The sequence below is a fragment of the Arachis ipaensis genome, chromosome B3 (genome assembly GCF_059453495.1).
Source record: "Arachis ipaensis isolate K30076 ecotype BB chromosome B3, ASM5945349v1, whole genome shotgun sequence".
NCBI lineage: Eukaryota > Viridiplantae > Streptophyta > Magnoliopsida > Fabales > Fabaceae > Arachis > Arachis ipaensis.
In genome coordinates this window covers 131,359,729-131,374,097 of record NC_142438.1, presented here as the reverse complement: position 1 = coordinate 131,374,097, position 14,369 = coordinate 131,359,729, and the positions used below count along the sequence as shown (strand labels likewise).

Below are 14,369 nucleotides of genomic sequence, written 5' to 3'. Positions count from 1 at the left end.
AAGTGTCATAAAAATTAGCATTGACGTATAATTAATAATACCCAACAATTTAAAACAAGTCACGAAGCACCAAAATAATTCAAGAAAAGATGCAACAGTTGAATAAGAAAATTTAACACCAATGGAAAAATAATAAACTGAGAAAAGAAAATAAAAGTATACACAAGATTAAAATACAGTGAATGAAAGTATGCAAATAAATTAAGTAAAATAGAATGAAAGGGAATAAGGATGAGAAGGGAGGAGAAGAAACTGAGAAAGGAAGAAGAAAGAAGGAGAAAGGAGAGAAGAAAGAAGTAAAAAATGAAAAACAGGGCGCGACGCGTGCGCATACATCACACGTACACATGACAACTGAAATGGCCATGCGACGTGTAAGCGTCGTCCACGCGTACGCGTGGATGACGAAAAATGCATCCTGACACGTGAGTGTCGGTCACACGTACGCGTGACTACTCGCGCGAGTCCAGCACCACGGCCGCACAACTCTCTGTTCAATTTCACCTTTTACGCCGATTTGGATGTCCACGCGTATGCGTCGCTGATGCTTACGCGTGGATTGAAAAATTTGCAGGGGACGTGTACGTGTGGGTCACACGTACGCGTGGGGTGGCTTGTGCTCCAGGCACCCCTCTTGCACAGTTCCCGCATAACTATTAATTTCAATTGAGAGCGAACCTGCATATGACGCGTGCGTGTCATCGACGCTTACGCGTCGTGTGATTTTTTTTAAATCATGAAATATAAAGCAAAATAAGGGTAAACATGCATAATTGGAAATTGACACTGATAGAAATAAAATAAAACTAATAAAAAGGAAGATCATACCATTGTGGGTTGTCACCTACCTAGCACTTTTAGTTAAAGTCCTTAAGTTGGACATTTGGTGAGCTCCTTATCATGGTGGCTTATGCTTGAACTCTTCCTTGAATCCCCACCAATGTTTGTAATTCCAATATCCTCCGGGATCCCACACTAGTCGCATAAAGCCTTCAAGCAAGTTAAAGCAAGTGACAAGACCCCAAGAGTGTTGATTGGTGGAATGAATTCTGGGGTCCCAAACCTTGATTTTGCACCGTCTTCGTGTTGATCATTGATGAGCGGATAATTTACGCTTTTTGGCATTGTTTTTACATAGTATAATTTAGTTAGTTTTTAGTATATTTTTATTAGTTTTTAATTAAAATTCACATTTCTGGACTTTACTATGAGTTTGTGTGTTTTTCTGTGATTTCAGGTAATTTCTGGCTGAAATTGAGGGACTTGAGCAAAAATCAGATTCAGAGGTTGAAGAAGGACTGCAGATGCTGTTGGATTCTGACCTCCCTGCACTAAAAGTGGATTTTCTGGAGCTACAGAACTCCAAATGGCGCGCTCTCAATTGCGTTGGAAAGTAGACATCCAGGGATTTCCAGCAATATATAATAGTCCATACTTTGATTAAGGATAGATGACGTAAACTGGCGTTGAACGCCAGTTCCATGCTGCATTCTGGAGTCAAACGCCAGAAACAGGTTGCAAAGTGGAGTTAAACGCCAGAAACAAGTTACAAACTGGCGTTCAACTCCAAGAAAGACCTCTACATGTGTAAATCTCAATGCTCAGCCCAAGCACACACCAAGTGGGCCCCAGAAGTAGATTTCTGCATCATTTACTCATTTCTGTAAACCCTAGTAACTAGTTTAGTATAAATAGGACTTTTTACTATTGTATTTAAATCTTTGGATTATCTTTTGATCTTTTGATCACGTTTTAGGGGCTGGCCATTCAGCCATGCTTGGACCATTATCACTTATGTATTTTCAAACGGTAGAGTTTCTACACACCATATATTAAGGTGTGGAGCTCTGCTGTTCCTTAAAGATTAATGCAAAGTACTACTGTCTTTCTATTCAATTCAACTTATTCCGCTTCTAAGATATTCATTCGCACTTCAATATGATGGATGTAATGATCGTGACAGTCATCATCATTCTCAACTTATGAACGCTTGCCTGACAACCACTTCTGTTCTACCTTAGATTGAATGGATATCTCTTGGATATTTAATACAGGGGACCGAGTCCGAGTTATTAGTGTCGTCATGGTATAAGTTAGAACCCATGGACGGCCATTCTTGAGAATTCAAAAATTCTAAACCTTGTCTGTGGTATTCCGAGTAGGATTCAGGGATTGAATGACTGTGACGAGCTTCAGACTCGCGAGTGCTGGGCGTAGTGACAGACGCAAAAGGATAGTAAATCCTATTCCAGTATGATCAAGAACCGACAGATGATTAGCCATGCAGTGACAGCGCATTGGACAATTTTCACTGAGAGGACAGGTGGCCATTGACAACGGTGATGCCTAACATACAGCTTGCCATGGAAAGGAGTAGGAATGATTGGATGAAGACAACATGAAAGTAGAGGTTCAGAGGAACGAAAGGCATCTCTATACGCTTATCTGAAATTCTCACCAATGAATTACATAAGTATCTCTATCCTAGTTTATATTTTATTTTATATTCTATTTATCTTTTACTTATCAATTCATAAAATCAGTTGAATCCGCCTGACTGAGATTTACAAGGTGACCATAGCTTGCTTCAAGCCGACAATCTCCGTGGGATCGACCCTTACTCACGTAAGGTTTTTTACTTGGACGACCCAGTGCACTTGCTGGTTAGTTGTACGAAGTTGTGAAACAGAATTAAGAACATGAACGTGCGTATTGAGTTTTTAGCGCCGTTACCAAGGAAGAAATGATCACGATTTCGCACACCAAGTTTTTGGCGCCGTTGCCGGGGATTGTTCGAGTTTGGACAACTGACGGTTTATCTTGTTGCTCATATTAGGTAATTTTATTTTAATTTTAAGCTTTTTATTTCTTATTTTCGAAAAAAATACAAAAAAAATTTTCATCTTTTTCGTTTTTCCTAATTAAATTTCGAAAAAAAATAAAAAAAAAAGTTTAATAAATTTAATAAAACCAAAAATATTTTATGTTTCTTGTTTGAGTCTAGAGTCAAGTTTTAAGTCTGGTGTCAATTGCATCTTTTTAATTTTCTAAAAAAATTATTTTTGAAAATTTCATGCATTGCATTCTTCATGATCTTCAAGTCGTTCTTGGCCAGTCTTCTTGTTTGATCTTCATATTTTCTTATTTTGTGTCTTTCCTTGTTTTTCATATGCATTCTTGAATTATTAATGTCTAAAGAAAAAAAATTTTAAGTTTGGTGTCTTGCATGTTTTCTTTTCTTGAAAATTTTTCAAAAATAAGTTCTTGGTGTTCATCTTGACATTCAAAGTGTTCTTGGTGTTCATCTTGACATTCATAGTGTTCTTGCATGCATTAGTTTTTTTGATTCATAATTTTTATGTTTTTCTTTCACATCATTAAAAATTCAAAAATAAAAAATATCTTTCCCTTTTTCTCTCTAAAAATTTCAAAAATTTGGATTGACTCTTTCAAAAATTTTTAAAATTCAATTGTTTCTTATGAGTCAACTCAAATTTTCAATTTAAAAATCTTATCTTTTTCAAAATCTTTTTCAAAAATCAAATCCTTTTCATTTTTCTTCCATAATTTTCGAAAATTTCAAATTGATTTTCAAAAATCTTTTTCTTATTTTCATTTCATATTTTCGAAATTAATACCAACATTTAATATGATTGATTCAAAAATATTAAGTTGTTACTTGCCTATCAAGAAAGGTTCAATCTTTAAATTTTAAAATCATATCTTTTTGTTTCTTGTTAGTCAAATAATCAACTTTAGTGTTCAAAATTAAATCTTTTCAATTCCTTATCATATCTTTTCAATTTCAATCATATCTTTTTCAAAATCAATTTCAAAATCTTTTCTAATTTCTTATCTTTTTCAAAAATAATTCTCAAATCTTTTTCAATCAATCTTATCTTTTTGTTTCTATCATATCTTTTTCAATTTCAATCATATTTTTTTCAAAAACAAATTTCAAATCTCTTTTAATCAATCATATCTTTTTTCAAAACTACCCAACTAACTCTCTACCTTTAATTTTCGAAAATTCCTTCCCTCTTTTTCAAAATTTCGTTTTAATTAACTAATTGTTTTAATTTTAATTTAATTTCAAAGTTAATTTTCGAATTTTAAATTTAAATTTAAAATATTTTTATTTTATTTTGATTAAATTTTCGAATTCTTCTCTCATCTCTAATCTCCTTCTATTTATTTATTCATCCATTAACACTTCTATCCTTACCCTTGTGTTTGGATTCTCATCTTTTTCCTTCTTCTATTCTTACTTTCTTCTACTCACATAAAGAAATCTCTATACTGTGACATAGAGGATTCTATATTTTCTTTTCTACTTTTTTTTCTTTTTCATATGAGCAGGAACAAGGATAAGAACATTCTTGTTGAAGCTGATCCTGAACTTGAAAGGACTCTGAAGAGGAAGCTAAGGGAAGCCAAAGCATAACTCTCTGGAAAAAATCTGACAGAAATTTTTGAAAAAGAAGACAACATGGCTGAAAATAATAACAATGCAAGGAGGATGCTTGGTGACTTCACTGCACCTAATTCCAATTTACATGGAAGAAGCATCTCAATCCCTGCCATTGGAGCAAACAATTTTGAGCTTAAACCTCAATTAGTTTCTCTGATGCAATAGAACTGCAAGTTTCATGGACTTCCATCTGAAGATCCTTTTCAATTTTTAACTGAGTTCTTACAGATCTGTGATACTGTTATGACCAATGGGGTTGATCCCGAGGTCTACAGGCTTATGCTTTTCCCGTTTGCTATAAGAGACAGAGCTAGAGTATGGTTGGACTCTCAACCTAAAGACAGCCTGAACTCTTGGGATAAGCTGGTCACGACTTTCTTAGCCAAGTTCTTTCCTCCTCAAAAGCTTAGTAAGCTTAGAGTGGATGTTCAAACCTTCAGACAGAAAGAAGGTGAATCCCTCTATGAAGCTTGGGAGAGATATAAGCAACTGACCAAAAAGTGTCCTTCTGACATGCTTTCAGAATGGACCATTCTGGATATATTCTATGATGGTCTATCTGAACTATCAAAGATGTCATTGGACCATTCTGTAGGTGGATCCATTCACCTAAAGAAAACGCCTGCAGAAGCTCAAGAACTCATTGACATGGTTGTTAATAACCAGTTCATGTACACTTCTGAGAGGAATCCTGTAAGTAATGAGACACCTCAGAAGAAGAGAGTTCTTGAAATTGATACTCTGAATGCCATATTGGCTCAGAACAAAATATTGACTTAGCAAGTCAATATGATTTCTCAGAGTCTGAATGGAATGCAAGCTGCATCCAACAGTACTCAAGAGGCATCTTCTAAAGAAGAAGCTTATGATCCTAAGAACCCTGCAATAGCAGAGATGAATTACATGGGTGAACCCTATGGAAACACCTATAATCCCTCATGGAGAAATCACCCAAATCTCTCATGGAAGGATCAACAAAAGCCTCAACAAGGCTTTAATAATGGTGGAAGAAACAGGTTTAGCAATAGTAAGCCTTTTCCATCATCCACTCAGCAAAAGACAGAGAGTTCTGAGCAAACCCCATCTAGCTTGGCAAACATAGTCTCTAATCTATCTAAGGCCACTCTAAGTTTCATGAATGAAACAAGGTCCTCCATTAGAAATTTGGAAGCACAAGTGAGCCAGCTGAGTAAAAGAGTCACTGAAACCCCTCCTAGTACTCTCCCAAGCAATACAGAAGAGAATCCAAAAAGAGAGTGCAAGGCCATTGATTTAACCATCATGGCCGAACCTACAAGGGAGGGAGAGGACGTGAATCCCAGTGAGGAAGACCTCCTGGGACGTCCAGTGATCAACAAAGAGTTTCCCTCTAAGGAACCAAAGGAATCTGAGGCTCATCTAGAGACCATAGAGATTCCATTGAACCTCCTTATGCCATTCATGAGCTCTGATGAGTATTCTTCCTCTGAAGAGAATGAGGATGTTACTGAAGAGCAAGTTGCCAAGTACCTTGGTGCAATCATGCAGCTGAATGCCAAATTATTTGGTAATGAGACTTGGGAAGATGAACCTCCCTTGCTCATCAATGAACTCAGTGATCTGGATCAACTGACATTGCCTCAGAAGAAATAGGATCCTGAAAAGTTCTTAATACCTTGTACCATAGGCACCATGACCTTTGAGAAGGCTCTATGTGACCTTGGATCAGGGATAAACCTCATGCCACTCTCTGTAATGGAGAAACTGGGAATCTTTGAGGTGCAAGATGCCAGAATCTCATTAGAGATGGCAGACAACTCAAGAAAACAGGCTTATGGACAAGTAGAGGTCGTGTTAGTAAAGGTTGAAGGCCTTTACATCCCTGTTGATTTCATAATCCTAGACACTGGGAAGGATGAGGATGAATCCATCATCCTTGGAAGACCCTTCCTAGCCACAGTAAGAGCTGCGATTGATGTGGACAGAGGAGAGTTGGTCCTTCAACTGAATGAGGACTACCTTGTGTTCAAAACTCAAGGATCTCCTTCTGTAACCATGGAGAGGAAGCATGAAAAGCTTCTCTCACTGCAGAGTCAACCAAAGCCCCAACAGTCGAACTCTAAGTTTGGTGTTGGGAGGCCACAACCAAACTCTAAGTTTGGTGTTGAACCCCCATAACCAAACCCTAATTTTGGTGTTGGGAGGTTCCAACCTTGCTCTGATTATCTGTGAGGCTCCATGAGAGCTCACTGTCAAGCTATTGACATTAAAGAAGCGCTTGTTGGGAGGCAATCCAATGTTATTTAATCATTTTTATTTTATTTTCTCTTTGTTATTTCATGTTTTATTAGGTTGATGATCATGTGGAGTCACAAAAACTACTGAAAAATCGAAAACAGAATGAAAAATAGCATTGAAAATAGCACACCCTGCAGGAAGGGCTTACTGGCGTTTAAACGCCAGTAAGGAGCATCTGGCTGGCGTTTAATGCCAGAACAGAGCATGAAACTGGCGTTAAACGCCAGAAATAAGCAGCAGTCTGGCGTTTAAATGCCAGGATTGCACCCAGAGGAAAGCTGGCGTTAAACGCCAGAAACATGCTATAGACTGGCGTTGAACGCCCAAAACAAGCAAGGAAGTGGCGTTTAACGCCAGAAACATGCTGCAGTCTGGCGTTAAATGCCAGGATTGCATATATAGGGCGTTATACACGTCTAAAAGGTGCAGGGATGAAAAATCCTCAAACACCTCAGGATCTGTGGACTCCACAGGATTCCCACCTACTTCTTCTCTCCTCTTCACACCTTTCCATAACTCTCTTCCCCAACTACCCCTCACCAATCAACTCGATCACTCTTTCCCATCACCTCTTCACCAATCACATCCATCCTCTTTTCCCCAAAAACTCCACCTACCTTTAAATTCAAAATAATTTTCCTCCCAAATCTAACCCTAAATGGCCGAACCTTAAACCCCTCCCTACTCCTATATAAACCCCTCATTCCCTCTTCATTTTCCCACAACAAAACCCTCTCTTCTTCCCCTTGGCCGAAACCATCTCTCTCTCTCCTCCATTTTTCTTCTTCCTCTACTTCTTTCTTTCTTCTTTTGCTCGGGGACGAGCAACCATTTTAAGTTTGGTGTGGTAAAAGCATAGCTTTTTGTTTTTCCATAACCATTCATGGCACATAAGGCCAGAGAAACCTCTAGAAAGAGGAAAGGAAAGGCAATTGCTTCCACCTCTGAGTCATGGGAGATGGAGAGATTCATCTCTAAGGTCCATCAAGACCACTTCTATGAAGTTGTGGCCAAGAAGAAAGTGATCCCTGAGGTTCCTTTCAAACTCAAAAAGAATGAGTATCCGGAGATCCGACTTGAGATTCAAAGAAGAGGTTGGGAAGTTCTCACCAACCCCATTCAACAAGTCGTGATCTTAATGGTTCAAGAGTTCTATGCAAATGCATGGATCACTAGGAACCATGATCAAAGTGTGAACCCGAATCCAAAGAATTGGCTCACCATGGTTCGGGGGAATTACTTAGATTTTAGTCCAGAAAATGTAAGGTTGGCGTACAACTTACCAATGATGGAAGAAAATGCACGCCCCTACACTAGAAGAGTCAACTTTGATCAAAGGTTGGACCAAGTCCTCATGGACATATGTGTGAAAGGAGCTCAATGGAAAATTGACTCAAAGGGCAAACCGGTTCAACTAAGAAGGCTTGACCTCAAACCAGTAGCTAGAGGATGGTTGGAGTTCATTCAACGCTCAATCATTCCTACTAGCAACCGGCCTGAAGTTACTGTAGACCAGGCCATCATGATCCATAGTATCATGATTGGGGAGGAAGTGGAAGTTCATGAGATCATACCTCAATAACTCTACAAGGTGGCTGGCAAGTCCTATAATTTGGCAAGGTTAGCCTTTCCTCACCTCATTTGCCACCTCTGCAATTTGGCTGGAATTGACATAGAGGGAGACATCCTCATTGAAGAGGATACGCCCATCACTAAGAAAAGGATGGAGCAAACAAGAGAGCATGGACCTCAACATGAGCATGAGGAAATTCCTCACCATGAAATCCCTGAGATGCCTCAGGGGATGCACTTTCTTCCATAGAATTATTGGGAACAAATCAACACTTTCCTAGGAGAATTAAGTTCCAATATGGGACAACTAAGGGTGAAGCACTAAGAGCACTCCATTATCCTCCATGAAATTAGAGAAGATCAAAGAGCTATGAGGGAGGAGCAAGAAAGACAAGGAAGAGACATAGAGGAGCTCAAGAGCACCATTGGTTCTTCAAGAAGAGGAAGACACCACCCTCACTAAGGTGGACTCATTCCTTAATTTTCTTGTTTATTTATTTTCCTGTTTTTCGATTTCTGAGCTTTATGTTTATTTATATTTGTGTCTTATTACATGATCATTAGTGTCTAAGTGTCTATGCCTTAAAGTTATGAATATGAATCCATCACCTCTCTTGAATGAAAACTGTTCTAAAAACAAAAGAACAAGAAGTACATGGTTTCAAATTCATCCTTGAAACTAGTTTAATTATTTTGATGTGGTGGCAATACTTTTTGTTTTCTGAATGTATGCTTGAACAGTGTATATGTCTTTTGAAGTTGATGTTTATGAATGTTAAATATGTTGGCTCTTGAAGAATAAGGAAAAAGGAGAAATGTTATTTGATAATCTGAAAAATCATAAAAATGATTCTTGAAGCAAGAAAAAGCAGTGAATACAAAAGCTTGTAGAAAAAAAAAGAAAAAAATGCAAAAAAAAAAAAGAAAAAGAAAAAGAAAAAGCAAGCAGAAAAAGTCAAAAGCTCTTTAAACCAAAAGGCAAGAGTAAAAAGCTAATAGCCCTTAAAACTAAAAGGCAAGGGTAATAAAAAGGATCCAAGGCTTTGAGCATCAATGGATAGAAGGGCCTAAAGGAATAAAATCCTGGCCTAAGCGGCTAAACCAAGCTGTCTCTAACCATGTGCTTGTGGCGTGAAGGTGTCAAGTGAAAACTTGAGACTGAGCGGTTAAAGTCAAGGTCCAAAGCAAAAAAAGAGTGTGCTTAAGAACCCTGGACACCTCTAATTGGGGACTTTAGCAAAGCTGAGTCACAATCTGAAAAGGTTCACCTAGTTATGTGTCTGTGGCATTTATGTATCCGGTGGTAATACTGGAAAACAAAGTGCTTAGGGCCACAGCCAAGACTCATAAAGTAGCTGTGTTCAAGAATCAACATACTGAACTAGGAGAATCAATAACACTATCTGAATTCTAAGTTCCTATAGATGCTAATCATTCTGAACTTCAATGGACAAAGTGAGATGTCAAAACTATTCAAGAGGCAAAAAGCTACAAATCCCGCTCATCTGATTGGAGCTAAGTTTCATTGATATTTTGGAATTTATAGTATATTCTCTTCTTTTTATCCTATTTGATTTTCAGTTGCTTGGGGACAAGCAACAATTTAAGTTTGGTGTTGTGATGAGCGGATAATTTATACGCTTTTTGGCATTGTTTTTACATAGTAAGATTTAGTTAGTTTTTAGTATATTTTTATTAGTTTTTAATTAAAATTGACATTTCTGGACTTTACTATGAGTTTGTGTGTTTTTCTATGATTTCAGGTAATTTCTGGCTGAAATTGAGGGACTTGAGCAAAAATCAGATTCAGAGGTTGAAGAAGGACTACAGATGCTGTTGGATTCTGACCTCCCTACACTAAAAGTAGATTTTCTGGAGCTACAGAACTCCAAATGGCACGCTCTCAATTGCGTTGGAAAGTAGACATCCAGGGATTTCCAGCAATATATAATAGTCCATACTTTGATTAAGGATAGATGACGTAAACTGGCGTTGAACGCCAGTTCCATGCTGCATTCTGGAGTCAAACGCCAGAAACAGGTTGCAAAGTGGAGTTAAACGCCAGAAACAGGTTACAAACTGGCGTTCAACTCCAAGAAAGACCTCTACATGTGTAAATCTCAATGCTCAGCCCAAGCACACACCAAGTGGGCCCCATAAGTGGATTTCTGCATCATTTACTCATTTCTGTAAACCCTAGTAACTAGTTTAGTATAAATAGGACTTTTTACTATTGTATTTACATCTTTGGATTATCTTTTGATCTTTTGATCACGTTTTGGGGGCTAGCCATTCGGCCATGCCTGGACCATTATCACTTATGTATTTTCAAACGGTAGAGTTTCTACACACCATATATTAAGGTGTGGAGCTCTGCTGTTCCTCAAAGATTAATGCAAAGTACTACTGTTTTTCTATTCAATTCAACTTATTCCGCTTCTAAGATATTCATTCGCACTTCAATATGATGGATGTAATGATCGTGACAGTCATCATCATTCTTAACTTATGAACGCGTGCCTGACAACCACTTCCATTCTACCTTAGATTGAATGGATATCTCTTGGATATCTAATACAGGGGACTGAGTCCGAGTTATTATTGTCGTCGTGGTATAAGTTAGAACCCATGGACGGCCTTTCTTGAGAATTCGGAAATTCTAAACCTTGTCTGTGGTATTCCGAGTAGGATTCATGGATTGAATGACTGTGACGAGCTTCAAACTCGCGAGTGCTAGGCGTAGTGACAGACGCAAAAGGATAGTAAATCCTATTCCAGTATGATCGAGAATCGACAGGTGATTAGCCATGCAGTGACAGCGCATTGGACCATTTTCACTGAGAGGACAGGTGGCCATTGACAACGGTGATGCCTAATATACAGCTTGCCATGGAAAGGAGTAGGAATGATTGGATGAAGACAACATGAAAGTAGAGGTTTAGAGGAACGAAAGGCATCTCTATACGCTTATCTGAAATTCTCACCAATGAATTACATAAGTATCTCTATCCTAGTTTATATTTTATTTTATATTTTATTTATCTTTTACTTATCAATTCATAAAATTAGTTGAATCCGCCTGACTGAGATTTACAAGGTGACCATAGCTTACTTCAAACCGACAATCTCCATGGGATCGACCCTTACTCACGTAAGGTTTATTACTTGGACGACCCAGTGCACTTGCTGGTTAGTTGTACGAAGTTGTGAAACAGAATTAAGAACATGAACGTGTGTATTGAGTTTTTAGCGCTGTTACCAAGGAAGGAATGATCACGATTTCACACACCAATCATCATTGTTCCAACCGGGTGGCAAGCAATCTGAATTCTCACTAAGGCATCCAAACAACTTTCTAGACCCATTTAATCGAGCTCTACACCAATCCTGGCACTTCAACTTGGAGCATGCAACCATATTGAACCTTGTATTACAACTCTTACCACTAACCATCTCCCTCTTACTCTTAAAGTCACAAAGAGCTCTAAGTTGAACATCAGTCTCAAGTAAACCATACTCAACTAGGAAAGCAAAGGTTAAGGATAAGAATTTTACCCACTTGAATGTTGTATTGGATGGTAATGGCCTTGGGAGAGGTGTTTCTAATGATCTTGCAGGCTCCACTCCCTTGTGCTCCTCTTTGAATATTTTCACCTCTTTGTGAGCTTCTTCAATTTCAACCTCTTCCTCTTGGTAGTTTTTCTTCCAATTCGATCTCTTCTTCATTGCTTACCAAGGGCATGGGAGGTTGTGCCCCTTCTTCTTTAATCTCCATGTCAAGTCTAGTAGGAGAGGATTCAATTGTAGATAAGAATTCATCATTGATTGAATCTATCTCATGATCAACCTCCTCCAAGTCTTCAACTATGATATACCTTGGAGGTTGTATACCCTCCTGAACATCAAATTCAAATGTCCTGGAAGGAGGCTCTATGACTTGAGTTTCCCATGGAGGTTCTGCATCTCCTAAGTCTTCGACCACTTCTTCTTCTTCGATAATTTCAGCTTTTTCCACTTTCTCTAGTACGAAATCAAACTCCTCCTTGATGTCTTCCACCTTTTGATAGCTTTCTTCAAGGATTTTTACTACCTCCACCTTTTGCGCCTCCTCTTGCTTCTTTTGAAGTATGGATTTGTGAACCCGATCCATTAAGTCCCTAAGATGATCCCTTCTCTCTTGTTCCATGTCAATAGCATAATTGGGATCATTTTGCTCTTGGATTGATAGACATGGGTGAAAAGAAAGTTCACTAGAGCTTGAGGGTTGAGTATTGGGGGTAAAGGATGGATCCACACGAGATATAAGAGCTTGGAGAGTAGAGGTGAGACCAGTGAGAGTAGAGGTAAGTGTGGTTTGAAGCTCTCTTTGTCCTTAGCGAATAGCACTAAAGGTATCATCTATGGGAGCTTGGGGTGGATAGGTGATGAGCGGATAATTTATATGCTTTTTGGCAATGTTTTTAGTATGTTTTTAGTAGGATTTAGTTACTTTTAGGGATGTTTTTATTAGTTTTTATGTTAAATTCACATTTCTGGACTTTACTATGAGTTTGTGTGTTTTTCTGTGATTTCAGGTATTTTCTGGCTGAAATTGAGGGACTTGAGCAAAAATCATATTCAGAGGTTGAAGAAGGACTGCTAATGCTGTTGGATTCTGACCTCCCTGCACTCAAAGTGGATTTTCTGGAGCTACAGAACTCCAAATGGTGCGCTCTCAACGGTGTTGGAAAGTAGATATCCAGGGCTTTTCAGCAATATATAATAGTCCATACTTTGCACAAGTTTAGACGACGCAAAAGGGCGTTGAACGCCAGTTCTACGTTGCAGTCTGGAGTTAAACGCTAGAAACACGTCACGAACCAGAGTTGAACGCCAAAAACACGTTACAACTTGGCGTTCAACTCCAAAAGAAGCCTCCGCACGTGTAAACTTCAAGCTCCGCCCAAGCACACACCAAGTGGGCCCCGGAAGTGGATTTATGCATCAATTACTTACTTCTGTAAACCCTAGTAGCTAGTTTAGTATAAATAGAACTTTTTACTATTGTATTTACATGATCGGATGATCTTTAGTTTCATCTATTGATCACGTTTGGGGGCTGGCCATTCGGTCATGCCTGGACCTTCATTACTTATGTATTTTCAACGGTAGAGTTTCTGCACTCTATAGATTAAGGTGTGGAGCTCTGCTGTTCCTCATGATTTAATGCAAAGTACTACTATTTTTCTTTTCAATTCAACTTATTCCGCTTCTAAGATATCCATTCGCACCCAAGAACATGATGAATGTGATGATTATGTGACGCTCATCATCATTCTCACTTATGAACGCGTGCCTGACAAACACTTCCGTTCTACATGCAAACAAGCTAGAATGAGTATCTCTTAGATATCTAATACAGAGGACCGAGTCCGAGATATTAGAATCTTCGTGGTATAAGTTAGAACCCATGGATGGCCATTCCTGAGATCCGGAAAGTCTAAACCTTGTCTGTGGTATTCCGAGTAGGATCTGGGAAGGGATGGCTGTGACAAGCTTCAAACTCGCAAGTGCTGGGCGTAGTGACAGACGCAAAAGGAGGGTGAACCCTATTCCAGTATGATCGAGAACCTCCAGATGATTAGCCGTGCCGTGACAGAGCATTTGGACCTTTTTCACGAAGAGGATGGGATGTAGCCATTGACAACGGTGATGCCCTATATAAAGCTTGCCATGGAAAGGAGTAGGAATGATTGGATGAAGACAACAGGAAAGCAGAGGTTCAGAGGAACGAAAGTATCTCTATACGCTTATCTGAAATTCTCACCAATGAATTACATAAGTATTTCTATCTTTATTTTCTGTTTATTTATTATTATTATTCGAAAACTCCATAACCATTTGATATCCGCCTGACTGAGATTTACAAGATGACCATAGCTTGCTTCATACCAACAATCTCCGTGGGATCGACCCTTATTCACGTAAGGTTTTATTACTTGGACGACCCAGTGCACTTGCTGGTTAGTTATATCGAAGTTGTGACAAATTATGAATTAAGATTAGAGCA

At 38.6% G+C, this 14,369-nt stretch overlaps 1 non-coding gene across 1 annotated transcript; it reads right to left on the bottom strand.

Annotated features, from left to right (window-relative positions):
• Positions 1-4,882: 4,882 nt before the first annotated feature.
• LOC148572472 (small nucleolar RNA R71) lies at positions 4,883-4,990 on the bottom strand. The gene has a single exon (XR_015908359.1). It is a non-coding gene; the product is annotated as a small nucleolar RNA R71 (small nucleolar RNA).
• Between the last annotated feature and the right edge of the window lie 9,379 nt (positions 4,991-14,369).